This window comes from Pinus tabuliformis, chromosome 4_1 (assembly GCF_031772625.1).
Source record: "Pinus tabuliformis cultivar Carrire ecotype Pingquan chromosome 4_1, CPIR1, whole genome shotgun sequence".
In the NCBI taxonomy this organism is placed as follows: Eukaryota; Viridiplantae; Streptophyta; class Pinopsida; order Pinales; family Pinaceae; genus Pinus; species Pinus tabuliformis.
The window spans coordinates 395,634,760-395,649,114 of record NC_142303.1 but is presented as its reverse complement, the minus strand read 5'-3'; positions in this window follow the sequence as shown (position 1 = coordinate 395,649,114).

The following is a 14,355-nucleotide window of genomic DNA, read 5'->3' as shown; positions in this document are numbered from 1 at the left end:
TGAAGTAATTTGATTTTGCTTTCATTAATCTGCAAGTAGGTAATTTAGATATCAAGTCTTCATGTTATTTGACGTTATCTCCGGTGCCATGGCTTAACCCGAGAAGTTAATTGGCGAGCTATCGGATTATAAGTGAAGTAAATTGATCTTGCTTTCAGTAGCCTGCAATTTTTGGTTTTGAGTGCAATAGTTTAGATTTTATTTCTGTAATTAGATGGGCAGCAGAAACAGTGACCTCATGATTAGTATTTCATCTTTTGTTTGATTTATGTAGCTGCATATTTACATTCCTGTTCAAGTACTGATTTTATCAATAACATGTTTTGAGATCTTTTGAAGAGCTAAGTTCTAGAAATTATCATAAGATACATAATCCTTGTCTTAAATCTACATCCATACTTTCCCTCTAAAAGTATTCTTAAAATCTAAGAATAGGATTTCTATTTTCATTAGACACTTTAGGAGACCAACAAGGACACAACCCCAAAAACAAGATAAAAATTGAAAACAATAAAAGTAGGAAAGAGCTTGTCTTGCACATACAGTGTGCCACACTTCATCAGTTTATGACTCCTGGATTGATAATTAATGTAGCAATTTAGGACATACTAAATTGACTAAACAACAAGCATCGAGAGGAGGGTAGTGTCCCACGGTCACTATAAACGCCATTGAGAAACAACCAAGAAAACCCTTTACTGTGACATGTGTTCAACAACAGAGCTATGAACCCTAGAGCCGCCTTGAACAGCGATGACAAGGATATATTAAAAAGTTTCTCAAAGCATTAAATTTATTTTTATATTTAAAAATATAATTTAAATAAGAAATTGTATTACAGTTTTATTAATTAATATAATCATATAAATTATATCGGTGATAAATATTAATAGTTACCAAAAATATCTATGTTTATGTGTCATTTAATTCATATAATTTCAAGATAGAATAGAGACGTGAGAATTTGTAACCATTTGTAACGTAGAGATAACAAATACATCACATAATTTTTTAAATTAAAAGTGACTCAGAAACTCCAGATTTCCTACTTAAACCGTTTATAAGATCAAATTATTGTTAAATTATTAAATCTAAATCACCTTATTTTTTATTTTTAAAAATGAAAATTAAGAAACTCATAATTTTATATTTTTTTTAAATATTAATTTTGAAAACTCTTTCCCCAAATAAAATAAATCACACTTAAAATAAATGACACCTATCAACATAAAAATTATGTCTTTATATTCCAATAAAACAATAAAAGAATTTGCACATTAAAATTTTGAGAAGCATTTGGGTCATGATACTTACTGTAACCATGTTTTCCAATTCACTACCAAACAATGGAAGACAGAAAATAAAATTCTCTACCAAACAATTCACTGGTAATCTGCCCAAGGAACCAATAACTACTCCGTGCCATGTTATCGGGAATATCGATCATGGCTACAGGACCAGCCTGGTACTACCCTGTTCCCTTGCCTTTCTGTCATAAATATATATACATACATATGATTGGTTAATAGTGGGGTTGGTACTAGTACTATCAAGATAATGTCATTGTCGCTCCAATCTCTGGAATGTTCTCTTCTGCTCTTCATTGTTTTCCATTTTGTGTTTTTCCTTGCCCCTCATTTTATGAATGCAATTAACCTAGATGAAAATAAATCTGTGTGAAAAAAAAAATTAGTGGTCATAAGATTCAGTAGTGAAATTAGCCCAAAATACACAAAAATTAAAAGAGGGGCCCATTTCATTTGTAGAATGTAAGGGGAGGTTTTGGGTGGAAAACAAGGTTCGAGATTGGGTGAAAAAATTGTAGAAAGACCTTGAGAGATGGAAATGTCTTTGTTAGTCAACAAAAGTGAACATTCATGTCCCAACACAGAGGTTCTGAAGGACTAAGTAAAACAATTGTCACAATATACACACTCAGGGAGACTGAAACTTTCCCATGGCATATAATGTAAAATTTCGTGCTTCAATCTTTTTTTAATAACAAAGAAAATTTTTGCAAAACACATATTCCTAGGACCCTTTTTATAGATGATAAGTGGATGATAGTTGGCGATGACACATCAAGGAAGACAGTGTGGCCTAGTCATAAGAGGATAGGTGGTAGGTGGCAGGTGACATGGTAGCATATGATGATATGGTACACTGTACATGTGACATGTGGCAAGTGTTTTTTGCATCTTTTGGTGGCCAAGTGGGCCAAATTTGGTTGACATATGACACCACTCATAGCGTGACTCATGGCATGTTATAGACATGGGACGACACATGGTAGGTGACGTGGATGATATATGGCACATGGTGATTGGCACATGTGGAAATCAGGTGGTAAGAGAGGCCACATGGCATAGGCGCTAAATAAGGATTCAATGACCACCATTGATAATCACTAGTGAGATCAATGCCACTATGAATGATATCGGGCAAAAAATTGTGAGAGGCTAAATGTCCAATATAACACCCAATATGATCTGGTTGTTGAGAATGACTTGATTTGATAGCCTAGATTCACATCATGAACACAACAAGCATGAGGGTTAACTAATAATTAGTATGTGATAGATTCAACTATTGGGATTGGATTGATCTAATGGCCTAGATTGTCCTCGAGCTTTCTACATGCACAATCATTAATGCATTAAAAACACTTTAAGTGGTACGCAAATGATGCAATTGAAACGCGTGTGAATGATAGGTGGCTATGACGTGGCTCAGAGAATGATGTGGCACATTCTTGCAATTCATGCCAAGGGACCAATCAATGAGTGTTTGCTCATTTATACATAAGGCATGGTTCTAATTATTAGGCATATAATGCCCAAGAAAAAAAAAGGCGCAAAAGGTTTATAAAACCTATATTGCGATAAGTGTTCTTTGCGCTTAATCCATAGGTCACGACACAAACATATATGGTTGACAGAGCTACAGAGAGAGTAGTCATCCTACTCTCTAATGCCTAATTCAAGTTTACCAAGTCATTGTCTCATACATAAGAGAGTTGAAAGATAAAGGTGCGGAAAAATCAAAATTTGGTGTTCTGGGTGCTAAATTCGGTTAAGAGCTAGTTAAAGGTAGTTTTTTGGGTCATAAACAAGGTTCGAGATTGCGCAAAAGCACTATAGAAAGACCTTGAGAGATGGAAATGTCTTTGTTAGTCAACAAAAGTGAACATTCATGTCCCACCACAAAGGTCTTGAAGGACTTAGTAGAACAACTGTCACAATATACACACTTTGGAGGACTGAAACTTTCCCAATGGCATATAATGTAAAATTTTGTGCCTCGATCCTTTTTTTAATAACAAAAACAATTGTTTCAAAACATATAATCCTACGACCCTCTGTACAGATGATAAGTGGATGACAGCTTGTGGTGACACAACAAGGAAGACAGCATGGCCTAGTCATAAGAGGACAGGTGGTAGATGGTAGGTGACATGGTAGCATACGATGATGGGGCACACTATACATATGACATGTGGCAAGTGTTTTTTACATTTTTGGGTGGCCAAGCAGGTCAAATTCTATTGACATCTGTAACCACTAACAGCATGACACATGGCATGTTACTGACATGGGATGACACATGGTAGGTGACATGGATGATATGTGGTAGATGGTGATGGGCACATGTGGAAATCAAGTGATAAGAGAGGCCACATGGCATAGGCATTGAATAAGGATTCAACGACCAAAATTCATAATCACTAGTGAGATTAATTCCACTCTGAAGGATATCGAGCAAAACATTATGTGAGGCTAAATGTCTAATATAATGCCTGATATGATCGGATGGTTGAGAAGGAATTGATCTGACAGCCTAGATTCACATCAAGAACACAACAAACATGAGGGTTAATTAATAATTAGTGTGTGATAGATTCAACGATTGGGATTGGATTGATATAATGACCTAGATTTTACTCGAGCTTTCTACATGCACGATCATTAATGCATTAAAAGCACTTGAAGTGGTGCTCAGATGATGACATTGTAACATGTGTAAATGATAGGTGGCTATGACATGGCTTAGAGAATGATGTGGCACGTTCTTGCAATTCATGCCAAGGGGCCAGTTAGTGAGTGTTTTCTCCTTTAGACATGAGCCATGGTTCTAGTTATTGGGCATATAACACCCAAGAAAAAACAAATGAAGGGCCTAAAAGATTTATAAAACCTATATTTCAATAAGTCTTCTTCTCGCTTAATCTATAGGTCATGGTACAAACATATATGGTTGAGAGAGCTATCTAGCGAGAAATCATCCTACCCTCTAACTCCTAACTCAAGGTTCCGAAGTCACTGTCTCATACAAAGGAGAGTTGAAAGATAAAGGTGTAGAAAAATAAAAATTTTGTGTTCTGGGTGCTAAATTCGGTTAAGAGCTAGTTAAAGGATTTATATGGCTATGTGAACTTGGTCTTAGTTATTTGGTATAATAGTGAGATTACTAGGGGTAAAACTAGGGTTCAATGCCCATCCTATTTGGGAGTGCAGAAGCTATAAAAGACATAGAAATTACTGAGAAAATGTTTTTTGTTTGATTAAAAAGATCAAAGACTGAGAGTTGTTGAGATGAGAATGCCAAGAACCAAGGAAGGTGGAGAACTAAGAAGGCTAAGATATTAAATGGTTGAGAGTTGAGAAGGCTAAGAGTCAAGAGAGCTCGACGAGTGATATAAAAAAGGATTTGTGAAGAAGAACAAGGGATAGACCTATATGAAGAGCTGAGAAGTTGCTACGGATTGGAGGAGAAGCATATGTGAGTGTTATGATTAGTCTTGAGTATGAGAAGAGCTACAAAGAAAATACTAATGCTAAGTATACTGAGTTGAAATGAGTGATATCAAGCTGAGTGAGAGATGAAAAAAAAAGAGTAGCAGAATCCATATAACAAATCACCTATGGATTTGAGTTTGAATATGGATGAAAAAGGGATCTACATGGCTTAGTATGTTGGTGCCTACATATCAAGGGGTCATTTCTTCCTTCAAGTGGGTGTTTGAGAAACAACTATGGGGTTGGTGCCTCCTACAAGAAGCAATTTGCAAATTAGGGAGTTGGTGCTTCCTTTTTATTGGTGCTAACGAATCAAATAGGGCTTGGTGCTCCTACAAGTGGGTGTTTGTGAATTAGGGAGTGGTAGCTTACTTTTGGTTGGTGCTAGAGAACACAATGTAACAACAAGTTAGGCTTTCATTTACATAGAGAACTAAACATAAAATTGGTGGTTTTCCCCCTTTATGGTTTTCCACGTACATCCAGTGTCTCTATGTGTTGAATATGTGTATGATGATTATAGTGTTGTTGTGTAATTCATGTGTTGATTTATGATGTTGCTTACATTAATTGTTTCTAACTAAATTGGGAATTATAAATTGGCAATAGTTGTTCAAATTGATCATAATACTGATCTACCACACCCCCCACCCCAACCCCGCACTCCCTCCTCTCAGTGTTATTCTGGTTTCCAACACAAAAACGATGCTAAGAGAATACAAAAAACATCTAATAGTTAAACTACACTATTAATTTAATTTATAAATAAGCCTTAAAGAGAATGAGAATCTACTAAAACATTATTCTTAAATTTACCCTATTAATGATTGTAGGGACTAATAAGGTGATGGTTATAGGTACATAAAAGACATGAATGGTTGAAGATGAAGGGATTAATAATGGTTATAAGTAAAAAAAGGGCCATGAGATGTTGATGATTAAGCTCCAATAAAACACATATCCATTGCATCTAAATATTTCCCACTCATTTCAAGCCTGCAAAGAAAAATGAATGTTAATTAACCTATTTTACCTTTTTCATATTAATTAATTAAGTGAGAATGAAGAAAAAAAAAACTATATAAAAAATTAAACTATGAAAAACACTTCAAACATAATTTTATTTAAAAAAATTATTGTCTAAAAACACTTAAAATATTATATCTTTTGAGAAAAAAATGTATACCTTAAACTAACACAAGCATATTAATAAATATAGTAAATATAAACTAAACTAATATGTTTATATCAAATACATACATAACCACATTAATAAAAAAATTCAATATTAACATTAACATTAATATTAATTATTATATAATTATAAATAAACATTTAACATGAGTTATTATATAGTTTTAGTGCTTTCGCTTTTTTCCCAAGGAAAAAAGGTGCAATTTTCATTAATAAAATTAAGAAAATTACATGTTGAATCAATCAGCATGTAAGAGATGCATTCACAATAGTTCCATTCATCAAAGTACTAAGCGTTTATACAGATTACAACAAAACTGCAAAGCGAAATATATCCGCCTAGAAACTAAAAACCATAGAAATGTTACAAGAAAAACTGTTAAGACAAAAAATAAAATAAACATAGAATGATCAAAGTGATCATTCTGAGTGGTTCCTGGTCATGTCAATGAATGGATGGTGGAAAATCTGATAGAAATCTTCATCTATGAACTCCTATATTATCCATTGACCTCTGTTCAGTTGTATGGCCTCTTTGGAAAGGCGATCAATGATCTCATTCCTTTCCCTGTATATATGAGAGCATACAATAAAATCAAATTGTGATTTTAGAGTAAATACATCATCCAGTGTGTCCCTGAGTGTGTGCAAGTGACAATGATATACATCATTTATCCAATTTATAACAAGCTGTGAATCCCCAAAGATCGGAATCCTTTGACAATTTTGTTCCCGCGTGTATAATAGAAGATGTTTTAAACTATTAAGCTCAACATAATTATTAGTTCCCCTGCCAAGGCCAAAATGGATTATAAAAGACAAATGTTCATTCAAGTGAAGAATGGCACTCCCCCCCCCACAGCCCTCAGCTTGGGTCGAACCATCAAAATAACCCCACGTCGAATGTGTATCAATGATTTCAAGAGAAATGATTCGCGGCGGCTTGTTGTCCAAAGTATCAGGAAGTAGATTGAAGATGGCCACAGAGTTTGTGATGGTGGCAAGCTAGTTTATTTGTGCATCTTGGAAGATAATATGATTCTTGTTTAACTAGATTCCCCAACAAACAATCAGGGGCAGATTTCTGTCATTTTGAGTGAGTGCCTTTGACCACTAATGGTGCCATGCCTCGTCAAGATTTTGGCCAGACCATGTAGTCCTTAATTTTATCGTTGAAATTATTTGTGACCAAAACTTTTTCATGACTGGACAGAGGAGACAAAGTTGATTCGCATCCTCAGCATTTTATTTGCATAAACAGTAATGATAGGGACCGTGTATAGCCCGTCTCATGAGGTTTATTCAGTCGGGGCTTTGTTTGTGAGTATACACCACATGAACAACTTAGTTTTCGGAGGGGCTTTTAATTTCTAGAGATGCCGCAACCACCATCTAATCATACCATTTTCCTCTGTTGACATAAGAGAAGCATAGCCATCTTTTGGAGAGTATCTTCCATGAGGGACAGTGGCCCATATGAGCTCATCATCTTTTTCAGCCAACTTGATATTAGCTTCCTCTAAGGCCCCAATGAAACGAACCCAATCACCATACCATATTTTCGATATGTTCAAAGCTCTTTGATCCCTCCATCGCTGGGGAAACCATGGGTCTAGAGCTGCAATTGCAATATGAGCTATCTTAGTTAAACCGACCGTAGAGATGAACTGTCGAAGGGCCCGAGGAAGCATATGGGCATTCCCGCACCCGTTCCAGGCATCAGTGCCTAAACGAACCTTCTCCCCGTTACCAACTTTCGAAGATAGCCCTTGTTTGATGGTATTGAAGGATTGGGTGATTGCCTTCCATATGATGGATGCACCCATAGAGGACATGCCCGGACAACGAACTCACTCCATAATTTAGAGGTGGTGGATGTATTTGAACTATGTTACCTCTTGCCAGAGGCTTGTTGACTTGATAATTTTCCAACCCATTTTGGCCGCTAGGGCCTTTGCGAAAAAATGAAGGTCTTTTAAGACCCATCCCCCCAAATTCTTAGGATTCCCAATCTTGTCCCAGCTGATCCATGCAAAAGTCCTCCCTATGTGTTACCCCCTCCAGAGGAAATGACAGCATATTTGTTGAATCCTATTTAGAATTCCTTTTGGGATCCATTCCAGCATCATCCAGTAAACTGGGATGGCCTCGAGCACCAATTTTATGAGAGTAAGCTTGCCTACCCTCGAGAGCCATTGTTGTTGGTAGATGTTTATCCTACTTTCAATATTAGAACTGAGCCAGGCCCAGTTAGCGATTCGATAACCATTCAAATTTAGTCTGAAACCCATATATTTTAGACCCACATCTAGTTCCTTTCTGACAAATGTGAAATGTTGGGATGCATACTGTTCCTCATTTTGGAGGCAGGACACACAGATGATTGAGTATTTTCCAAAATTGGACTCCGTAACTATGGCTTTGCAAAAAGAGATAATATGTTTTTGAAAACATATGAATCATGAAAAGAACCATTAAGAAATATAATTACATCATCAACAAACATAAGATGCGAGAGTGTAGTCGTATGTGAAATCTAAACACCCCCTTGGTCACCCACCTCACGAGCATTTTCAATTAGTCTAATTAGTCCTTCCATTATTAGCAAAAAAAGGAGGGGGGAAAGACGACATCCCTTCCCAAGACCACACTCAACATGAAAAAAACCAAAAGTCGCCCCATTTATAAGTATACTAAAAGAGGCATAAGAGATACAACACATGATCCAGGAGATAAAATAGTGTTGCAAGCTGATATGTGTGAGAATGAGCTAAAGGTAGGACCAACTTGCCCTATCAAAATATTTGGAGAGGTTGATCTATAAAATGATGGACATTTTATTCTTCCTTTTGATTGAATGTAGGGCTTCTTGAATAGTCCCAATAGCTTCTTGAATCTGATGATGACTGAGGAAAGAAAACTATTTGTTGGATATCATCCTAGAAAGGATCGGTTTAACACGCAGGGTAATTGTTTTGGATATGATTTTATAGAAGTTGTTGCAGAGGGAGATAGGGTGATAATCATCAAAGGTAAGGGGCTTATCAATCTTGGGGATGAGGGCAAGGAAAGTCGCATTAAAACCTTCATGCATTCTGCTGGATGTTCTACATTCACCTATAGCCTTGAGAAGATCCAACCCTATCAGCTCAAAGAAAGTGCTATAGAATTCCAACGGCCACCCATCCGGCCCTGGAATTTTTTTTTTTTTTTTTCATTACAGCTTCAAGTTCCCCCAGTGAGACCGGAGCTAATAAGGCCTCCATCTCTTCAGGCTCAATAAAACTAGGTAAAGCCTCTGCTAAAAGAATGATGTTCGAGAGGGTTACACCCCTTGGGGCCTTATAAATCGTGGAAAAGTGTCGAACACCCATATCTAGCAATTGATGGAATGTATTGGCCTCCATGCCTTCTATATCATGCAATTCCCAAATAGTGTTGATCGCCTTTCTCCCCCGAGCATACTGATGGAAAACCTTAGAATTCTCATCCCCAGCTTTTAGCCATAGTGCTCTGCTTTTTAACTGCCAGGATTCCTCTTTCAATCTCAAAACTCTACTATTTTCTAATTCTAATTGGATTAGATGAGCCTTTGTGTCAGTCAATGTAAAACTACTAGTCCCAGAGGCTTCCAATAGATTAAGTTCAATTTCAATCCTTTGAAAATCAATTTCGTCCTTCCTCTATTTTTCCTTCACACATTCAATTGTTTTATTTTTAAGAAAAGCCATACTTTTTTGGTATGACCTCAGTTGAGGATATATGACCACTCGGTCTACAGTGGATCCATGAATCAGTTACAATTTTATGGAACTCGGATTCTACTAGCCAGGAAGACTTGAATTTGAAAGGCGAATGGGGTTTGTAATTTCCAGCCCTGAGCTCCAGAAAAATCGGGGAGTGATCTGATATCCCTCCCGAACTCACCCACTGGTGATAATGCTCTAATTTGTCTAAAAGAGAGGCCTTTATTAAAAAACGGTCCAGCCTTCTGGCCAAAGCCTCCTCCCCGGTCCTTTTGTTTCTTCAAATTAGTGAGATTTTGGCCATAACAATGTTTAGAAGTTCATGGGAGTACAAAAGAGTTTCAAAGAAAACTGAGAGAGGGTCACATTGGGATCTATTGGCCCAGGACTCTGCCAAGCCTAGTGACAAGTTTAAATCACCTCCAATGATTAGTTTGTCTCTTTGCATAATATCGGCCCCCAATAGTTTGATCGAGTATTGTTCCATGTTATGGCAGGGTCCATGAATGTTGACAAATCTGAGAGGGAAATTATAATCCGAGGAGGTAAAGTCTGCGCCCAGAAACCCCTCCCCCCCAAAACGTTTTGAATTTTTATAGATCTTTTGTTGAAACTCATTACACATCCACCCGAGTTCCCTCTGACATCCAAGGAGTGGAAAACTCAGTCTAAAAGGAAATTTAGGAGCATAATATTTACCAGACTCCCTTCCCCCAGAGTTTCTTGCAAGAAAATGACATCGAGCTGCTTCGATAGACAGAACCTCTTAAGAGTCAGTTTTTTGTCTGGGCTGGCCAGGCCCCTATAATTGAAAGAGAGGCACTTCATGGGGTAACCTTTGGAGGGTTTCCCTTTGCTCTAAGGACCCAGTCAATGGGGGTCTGAACCCCGGAAGCCACTTCGATGCCAACCCTCTTAATGGCCTTTGAGAGGTGAGATTGTCTGCCATGGGGGGGTTTTGAGGGAATGGTAGGGAGGGGATCCACATCCAAACCATAGGCAGGGGTCTGGGCAGTTGGAAGGGAGTGAAGGAAATAGCGGTGAGAACCACTAGGGGTTGGGTTGCCTCCAATGGAGGGAGAGGGAGGGAGAGGGATAGTAGTGGGTTTTGTGTTGGGGCGGGGGGGGGGGGGGAGTTTTTACAATCGAGCAAAGAGGGGAACACAACTTGCTAACCTTAGACACCGAACCAGACAAACTCATAGAAGCAGATTTAAAAGCAGATAAACAATCATTTGAAAACAGAGGAGGGGAGGGAGGAGTACCCGAAAAAGCCAAGTCTCGTTCTCAAGCTCTGGTGAGAGGAGCTATGGATTCCACAATGTTCGACTGTGAAGAGGAGTGACCACAATCGAGCTACTGGGGCCCTGAAACCTCTAGAGGGACCGACTGTGGATGGAAGTCTGCCTCCATAGTTTGAGTACTAGTTGAAACCAGGGACCTTGGAATCTCCTGATGCTTTCGAGACAAAAGGGGGCAGTCTTTGTACAAATGACCCACTTCATGGCACTGACGAAAATGGAAAGGTATACCCTCGTAATCAATAATTTTTCGCCTGGTCGTCTCCCCCATTTGAAGTAGATAACTCTCCATGAGGCCCTCCCTGGTGTCCAAGTACACCAATATTCTGGCTAAAGCCATGCAACACATATCCATATAAGCCCTATCGCGATCTAGAAAAAACCCCATGTCATCTCCAATAACCTTGAAGATATCCTTAAACCAAAATTGGAGCGAAAGACCGGTAGGGGAACCCAAATCAGACCAACTCCCATGTTTTCCTTCTCGGGGTTGAAGAGCAAAGACCAACGCTTAAGCAAAACTAGCATCATTTCAATGTGTCAGTATCTCATCAATACCTAATCCACCTGGTCTGGCTAAGAGAAAGTGAGTGCAAAGCACCCTTTGGACAAAGTGATGACTCGAAGGAGCTGCATCATTAAATTTCCCCAGACCTCCGTAGTCCATTTCCTCAGTCAAGCCAACGTATAATCCCTGCCACGCACCCGACCCACGAGCACAGTACTCTCAGTTAGGGCCACTTGTGCCATTGTGAAGCCCGCCCCAAAAATCAGGTGACGGTCACGTTCCCGAACCTTGTAATGCTTGGATTTTTTCCGTTCCGCTGTCTTTTCTGGTTGTCTGCAGGGTCACCTTCAGTGAGAGGGTTCTCGTCCGAATCCAAAGAGCGATTTTCGTCTGGACTAGGGTCTTGACTGGGAATACCAGGAAAAAACCAGAGGGGTGAGAAGAAGCAGCTCCCTGTTGAGCGGAAACCCCTGGCCCCACGCCAAGAAACCCATTGTGGGGAGGGGAAGAACCCAGCCCTTCCAAAGTAGAACTACGAAAAGCCACCATCGAGGCACCAACTCCTCCTTGAGTGTAACTGAGACTCGTATGTGCCTACGACCAGACCTGAAATTCAGATGGGGATGGGATAGAGAGAAAGGTGACTCAAAACCCTCTTCCAAAACTATAGAAACTGGTTGCTTGCTACGCAAATCTGGTAGTGTAACCTCCATCTCGTGCATTAAGGAGGAGAGTTCCATGATCGGGGAAGTTGGTGGACTGCTAGATGTTGATTCCTTCCCAGCAGCTGGCGGGTGTTTTCTCTCAACCCAGATGTCTTCAAGGGTCATAGAGTCCGAGGAATAGTTTAGGAGTTCCTCATCCATGCCAACACCAAGAAACCCTTGAACCCTATGCACCGTTCAGAAAAACCAAGTGGTAACCCTTCCCGTTCGCTCACCCTTGTTGCAAAGATCTGCAAAACTCGTTGTCCGACAATGGAACCCGTTTTACTGCATCAAACCCGCGTAACTGCATGGTAAAACTCCGACACAAACTGGCCTTCCAACCACTAATAGTTCCTCAGAAATCCGTGAAGGTAAATAAAACTTAAACCCACAAACCACCAAGTTCAAATGATAAAATAATAAGAAACGCCAGACCGCGAGTTCTTAGGCAGTTTAAATAAACTAGCATCAAGAGGAGGGCAATGTCCCAGGGTCACTATAAGCACCATTGAGAAACAGTCAAGCAAACCCTTTATTGTGACATGGGTGCGACAACAGAGTTGTGAACCCTAGACCCACCTTCGAAACCGTGGAGGTTCAGCATCGACTTCCCCTGTCTCGATCTGGATCTCTTTTTTGATCCCTTTAGTGCTTTCGCTTTATCTTAACCTCATGTCGACATAAATAAAATCCAAGCAACCTCAATTAGCGATGATATCAATTTATTTTTTTATTATATTACATATAATTTGGAAAATACCTGCGGAAAAATGAAACCATTATAAATTTTGTAAAATAGAATAATCGCTCTACACTTTATCTTTATCAATATTTTTTAACGAATTAAAAAATATGGTGGTTTCTAGTCAATCAGTTAACTAACTTCGTATTACATATTTTTAAAGGAAAAGAAATTAAAGTGACTAGAGATACTCTAATCAAATTTTTTCAGCCTAATGGTTAAGAGCATGTATTTCCTCGTAAGAGGTCACAAGTTCAAAACCAAAGAGGTAGAGTATGTATGCCTTAGTAGACTTAGCAATCAAATCCTTGTGCATGGTGCGTCCCTTGTCCCACAAACAAGGAGGTCTCATACACCATTGGTCAATATTATGTGCAAAACATTCTTGTCCCTTGTCCCACAAACAAGGAGGTCTCGTACACCATTGGTCAATATTATGTGCGCAACATTCTCGTCCCTTGTGTCACAAACAAGGAGGTCTCATACACCTTTGGTCAATATTATGTGCACAACATTCTCATTGTGAGTTGTAGAACATTCTACCATTGTCCCACAAACAAGGGGGTCTCATACACCAAGGATCCCTTGTCCCACAAACAAAGGGGTCTCATACACCAATTTAGTGTTTGGCTTGGCCTCAATGTATATTTGCTTTCCACAATCATTAATATTAATATATTATCCAACCTCAAAATTCTCTTTATAAGTTCCTACGAGCTGATTATCCAGTAAATTAATGATCCTCAAATATAAAAATATTATTCAATATAATAGTTTAATGGGTAAATATTAAATATTATCCAATAAATTAATGATCCGTTTATTATTTTATATCTTGTTTGTTAGATAAGAATAAAATGAGATTCAATGAATATGATATAAAGAAAATAAACCAATCATTATTAACTCTGTACTAAATATTTGCTACTCAAATAAAATAAAATTTATAATTTTTGATAACTCTTTTATTAATTTTATATCTGGGTCGCTCTGCCAAATCGAAGTACCTCACGGAAACTGGTTGGATTACTAACCATTCAATTCCTAAGACTGCGCTGAACTAAACACCCTCTTGATTCCCTTTAGGTTGACTGTTGAAAGAAATTTATAGAATATACATTCTATAAAGATTCTCATCTAACTCTTGAATGGTAATTCACAATTCAATTCTCAATATTCTGGTCTGCATTCAATGAAATCCTTGCGCTGAAATTTCCCCGCACTCGGCTTATATTCATATTCAGAGAATTAAAAAGACATGCACATTTGGGTATTTATGTCTATCTTATCTTGATTGCCTTGGGTATTTAGTTTGGTAATAAATATATGGTTGTGAATGACTATTAAATGAGCTAGGTTGT